We start from the raw sequence: 6,524 nt of genomic DNA, 5'->3' as shown, positions 1-6,524 counted from the left end.
CAAAAATTCCATTTGAATATTTATTGGAATTTAATGGAAGATGAAAATAAATCTTAAGTAGATAAAAATAAATCTTGCTACTTGCAACAAACTGCAACCTTCCCGTTTGGGTGGTGGTTGTTTTTACCACGTAACAAAACTTTTATTAACATTTTGAACAGCTGTTGAGAAAACCAGCGATTCAGTTATTACTGAAGCTGGTAATTTCTAAACTTAAATTGGGGCAAAGGCCTAGAGTGCAGCACGATGCCATCGTTGGGTACTAGAGGGTATAATGCTTAAGCGAAGAGTCAGAGAAAGACAGACACCATATGATATCACTTATATGTGGGACATAAGAAACATAACAAATGAACAAAGAAAAAGAGAAACAATCTGAAAAACAGACTCTCTCTTTTTTAAAAGATTTTATTTATTTATTTATTTGAGCAGGAGGGAGAGAGTGAGAGAGAGAGAGTGCGCGCGCATGCACAAGTGGGAGAGGGGCAGAGGAGAGAGAATCTCAAGCAGTCTCCCTGCTGAGCACAGAGCCAAAGCAGGGCTCTATCCCAGGACCCCAAGATCATGACCCAAGCCAAAATCAAGAGTCAGATGTTTAACCAACTTTGCCATCCAGGTGCCCCTGAAAAACAGACTCTCAACTATAGAGAGCACATTGGTGGTTACCAGAGGGGAGGCAGGTGGGGGTGAGTGAAATAGTTGAAGGGGATCCAGAACACTTACCATGATGAGGACTGAGAAGTGTACAGAATTGTTGAATGACTATATTGTACGCCTAAAGCTAATATAACATGGTATGTTAACTCTGCTGGAATTTAAAATAACTTCCACTTGGAGAAGATTGACATGTCCACAAGGGACAATTCCATGTACACTGTTACTGTCCTTTGTGCCATATAGCTAGCACATATATTACATCTACGTATGTTAAAAAGACCCCAAATTACATTGTTATTATTTTTGCTTTAAAGTCAGTTGACATTGGGGCACCGGGGTGGCTCACTGCATTGAGTATCCTACTCTTGATTGATTTTGGCTCAGGTCATGACCTCGGGATCATGAGATGAGCCCCACACGAGGCTCTGGGAAGTCTGGTTGAGATTCTCTCTCTTCTCCCTCTGTGCCCTCCCCCTGATCTCTCTCTCTCCCCCTCCCCCTAGAATAAATAAGTAAATCTTAAAAAAAAAATAGTCAATTGACATGTAAAGAATTTAGGAAAAGAACCAAAAGTTGGCTTTTTAAATATTTATCACGTATTTACCATTCCCAGTGTTCTTCCTTTTGTCCTATAGATCCAAATATCTAAATGCTGTAATTTCCTTTCAACCTACAGAACTCTCTTCAGAATTCCTTGGGGTGAGGGTCTGCTGGTGACAAGTCACAATTCATATATTCATACACTTTACAACTCGCCTAAGGATATTTTTCTCGTGCTCACAGGCTACTGAGCGACAGTCCCTCAGTAATTCCATGGGGCCACAAAAGGAAAGTATGTGAACCAAATTTTATGTTTGCTGACTGGTTCCCATCTGGCCTCTAGCCAGCTAAACAAAGTCTCTAGTTTTACAAGACAAGGTCATAAGGATCCTGCCCAGCTAGGGAATTTGGGTGTGGAAGATAACGACAAAAAAGATCATTTACAATAACAAAAAATGTTGCTCATTTTAAATGAAGTCAAGAATGATTTGAATCACTAATGACTTATGGCTACTGTTGCCACAATGGTCCTGGGCCGCAATTAAAGAAAACTCACCGGAGCCCCTCTGGCTGTGTTTGGGCACAGACTGGAAGGCATTTGCTGACCAGAATAAGGAAGCCTTATTTGCTCTTTCACCAATAGGATAAGATCTGTCTACATTCCCTCCTCTGGCTGTTTGCTTAACACCTACATAAATGTCAAGCCATTTATAATGTTGTGGTCTCAACCCTCAGCAGATAGACCAAACCCTGAAAGGGAGTTCTGTTGTAGCTGGCTGTATGATTTTAGGAAACTAACTTACTTCTCTTTCCTGGGCCTCATTTTGCTTATTTTAAAAATTGGGATAATAATGATGTATTAATTTTCAAGAACTGCTGTTAACAGACTACCATTGACTGGGTGATTCAGGCGACGGAAATTTATTTCCCCACAACTCTGGAGCCTAGAAGTCCAAGTCCAAGGTGTGAGCAGGGTGGGTTTATTCTGAAGCTTCTCTCCTTGACTTGTAGATGGCCATCTTCTCCCGGCATCCTGACGTGTGTGTCTGGGTCCTCATGTCCTCTTATGAGGACAGAGTCATACTGGATTTAGGGCCGCCTACTGACTTCGCTTTAACTTAATTACCTCTCTAAAGACTCCCTCTCCAAATACAGTCACATTATAATGTACTGGGGGTTAGGACTTCAACCTGTGGGGACACAATTCAGTCCCTAAGAACCTACTAGTGCTGAAGCATAGCCGGAAGGCAGGCAGGCAAGAACAAGGGGCCCCCACCCTAAGAGGAAACCACACTTGGGGTGCCTGGGTGGCTCAGTTGTTAAGCATCTGCCTTCCGCTCAGGTCATGATCCCAGCATCATGGGCTTGAGCCCCACATCGGGCTCCCTTGCTCAGTGGGAAGCCGGCTTCTCCCTCTTCTACTGCCCCTGCTTGTGTTCCCTCTCTCACTGGGTGTCTCTGTCAAATAAATAACAAAATCTTGAAGAAAAAGAAAAAGAAAAAGAAAGAAAGAAAGAAAGAAAGAAAGAAAGAAAGAAAGAAAGAAACCACCCTTAAAAGGATTTTACACCACCCTGAAAGGAGCCCTCCACCCTTTCCCAGAAGGTAGATAGGTGACAAAAACCTGATTGGATGACAGGGAGGGTTAATCAGATTAAAACATCCTGTCAACAAGCCCATAAAACCCCTACACTTAGAAACTCCAGTGCCAAATCTCCCAGGTACTCCCCTACCCTCCATAGCTTTGTACCATTACTTTGCTGACGTGCATTAAACCTTGCTTTGCTGCCCACCAGGCTGTCTGGTCTACCTCTTCATTCTTTCTTCCAAGTGGCATTACCAAGAACTGCAGGCACCAACAGAGAAAAAGATCCTATAACACTAGGTATTTTTGTGAAGACTGAATTATCTAATGTGTTTAAAGCACTAATATAAAGGTTGGCATAATATATTCTCTGATACGGTAAATACTAGTATTATGAGGTCCTACATAAAAAGATACTGTCCCTTAAGTACAAGAGACTGTAGATGGGAATAGAAAAAGATAATTCTGCCGATTATGGTTCCTTGTTCCCCCTCTGATGGATCTCTCTTGTTCTTCCAGCTCTTCTAAAAATATGCCAACACAATGCCTGAATGTAACATCTGCGGGGAAACTTTCTACAGGATGAAAAGCAAAACAGGAAGGTACATTTTTCTGCTATATTTGCCTGTGGCTATTATCTTTCTGACCATATTATAAGCTCCCTGAGGTCTGTCTTAAACATCCCTGTGTCCCTTACTCTATCTAGGAACCCCCAAAGTGAGCAGAGAGTCGGGGCTCAGTAAAAAACAACCAAACCACTGTACAGTGTCTTTGTCATTGTTTACTTCCTTCTGAAAGGATTGATCGCCATCTAGTGAATCTTGCTATAAGACTGGGAAGGGGAGCGTCAGGAAATCCCAGATTGCAGCTCCCCTGTCTTTCATATTTGATATTTGCATATGCAAAAACAGCTAGAAATCTTTGAGTTTGACAGCTCTTTCTTTAGTGATCAATTCAACTAAGTTTTTATTTTCCTTTATTGCCAAGAGATTTCTGGCCTTCCTATTGTTGACCTCATAGTGAATCTGATTTTTATAGAGTGGAAAAGCAGTAAATAAAAGTGTATTGCAACTATTAGCGACCATAAAATAAAAATGGAGGCCATGAGAAATTCAGAAATCATAGTGTCTACTTAGTATTAAAAATGTGCGGTATGGTGAATGCGGGAACACAGTAGTGCCAAGAAGCTGGTATCCCTGTACTATAATACCGGACTTAATTTACTAAAAATTTGACTATTAAATTTTTTAAAGATTTTTTTTATTTATTTGACAGAGAGAGAGAGAGAGAGATCACAAGTAGGCAGAGAGGCAAGTAGAGAGAGAGGAGGAAGCAGTCTCCCCACCCAGCAGAGAGCCCAATGCAGGGCTTGATCCCAGGACTCTGAGATCATGACCTGAGCTGAAGGCAGAGGCTTAACCCACTGAGCCATAGGAGCCATAGGCTCCCTTATTAACTTTTTTTAAAGATTTTATTTATTTATTTGAGAGGGAGAGAGCAAGAGAGAGAGAAAGCATGATAAAAGTTTATTCTTGTATCCAAAAGTTTATTCTATGATGGAAATCTCCAGCTTTGGCAGAATATTGTTTTTTAACACCAACTGCTGTGCCCTTGGCCAAAGTGTGTGTGTGTTGCACAAATACTTGGAATGTACTATTTGCCAAACTCTGGTTTGGGACCTGATGATAAAGAGAGGAGACATAGTTCCGCCTTCAAAAAGTGTGTGTTGGGGTGGGGGAAGGGGCACAGGAGGGGAGATGAGCATGTACATAATTAGAATATAGCGGAAATATGCTAATAAGTAGAATACAAGGAACCTGTTTGCAAAAATCTGCGACTAGGGGTTTGGGGAGCTCAGCAGTCCCCTAAAAAAGATACTCAGATGGTAAGTATTAAGTCCCACTAACCAGAAATGCTTCCTGGAAGAGGTGACATGTAAACTAAACCCTCAAGGAAGAATCAGAGCTGGTTAGTTAAAAGGATTAAAAGTAGAGAGACTAGATGGGGAAGGGAAAGCAAAGGCTGGAAGGAAGGGAACAGAGGTTCTAGATCAAGTGGACAGAATATGTGCAAAGGTTCTGAGGAGAGAGAAAGAACACGGTCTCTTCTAAATCTGAAAGCATACAAACTCTTATACTTACATCTTTTGTTTTCTTTTTAATTTTATTTAAGTAATCTCTGCACCCAATATGGGCCGGAGATCAAGAGTCACATGCTCTTCTGACTGAGCCAGCCAGGCGCCCTTATATTTTCAACTTACAAATAATAATGCTGGCAGCCAGAATACAAGGTGGCCCCCAACGGTCCTCACCTAGTAGTAGTGACACCCTCGTGCAGTCCCCTCCAACACTGAATACCGGTAACCTGTGTAACTAATAGGATAGTGTGGAGACGATGGCCTATGATTTCTTAAGTTAGATCTTAAAAGAAACTGTGGCTTCTGTCTTGCTCTCTTTTGGATCATTTGCTCTGGGGGAAGCCACCTGCCAGGCCATGAAGACACCCAAGCAGCCTACGGAGGGATCAATGTGGCAAGAACCTGAGGCCTTATGCCAACAACCATGTGAGTGGACCTTCTTGGAAGGTCCTTCCAGGCCCAGGTGACTATAATCTAGGAGAATATCTTGAGTACATTCTCTTGAAAGACCTTGAACCAGAACTATCCAAAGAAGCCATTCCAGATTGCTGATGTGCAGAAAGAGTGGGTGATAACTAATGTTTGTTTCAAGTTGCGAAATTTGGTGGGGGGTTATTCAGCAACAGATGACAAGCACTCTCACTGATGTGCTCAAAGTCACCTTCCAGAGCAAAATGCAGCAGCTTTTGTCCATCAGGCATTTTCATCTCAGTTACGGGATTATTTTAGTCTGTAGCTTGCTCAGTAAATTTGTGCTGGGTTTTTGAGATATTTTACAAAGATTGTTATCCTGTTTTATCTAGGAAACACAAAAGCAGAGCTGAAAGAAAGAAGCAAAAGACAGAGATGGAAGTGGGGATGAGAACAAAAGCTGTAAGGGGTGAGAGAATTACAAAAAGTGCACGTGCCTAGGGGATAGTTGTGTTCAATCACCGTGACTCTAAAGGACAGAGGATAGTGGCAGCAGGTGGAACACGTCCACCATCAACAGTAATCAACAAGCAATGAGGAAAAGCAGTTAATGACATGGAGAAATCTTAGAATCTGTGCCTAAAGGGTCAGCACTAAGGTTGGCTGCCCGTTAGCTTTTTGAGCCTCAGGACTTATTTGAGGACATAAAGACCAGACCTAGCTAAGAGCCACCAGTGGCTCACTGGGGATGGCTCCTTGGCTTTAAGACTCATTTTGATCCACACAGTGTCAAAATGAGCAGGAGAAGCAAATACCTTCACTGCCAAGGATCCTCCCCTGCATGTACAGGGAGAAGGCTTACCTGCTTAGCAGATTTTTCAATGTGGATACTTCCTAATGGAATAAATGGTTATACTATTTCAAAGAACAGACTCACTCATTAGTAGAAATGCCTTTGGTGACTGATCCTCTTATTCATACACTCATTCAACAAATATTTATTGAGCTTCAAGAATGTGCCAGATACTGTTCTAGACACTAAGACTTTAATGGTGAATAAGAAATTCATAAAGTTTCATTGTTATTTTAATGGGGGCAAAGACAATAAGCATGTAAGGAAACTAGATAACAATGTCAACTACTATCGAGTGCTGTGAAGAAAAAATAAAGCAAGGTATGATAGAGTGAGTGGGG

The sequence above is a fragment of the Meles meles genome, chromosome 1 (assembly GCF_922984935.1).
Source record: "Meles meles chromosome 1, mMelMel3.1 paternal haplotype, whole genome shotgun sequence".
Classification (NCBI taxonomy): Eukaryota; Metazoa; Chordata; class Mammalia; order Carnivora; family Mustelidae; genus Meles; species Meles meles.
Note: the sequence above shows the minus strand (reverse complement) of the source record.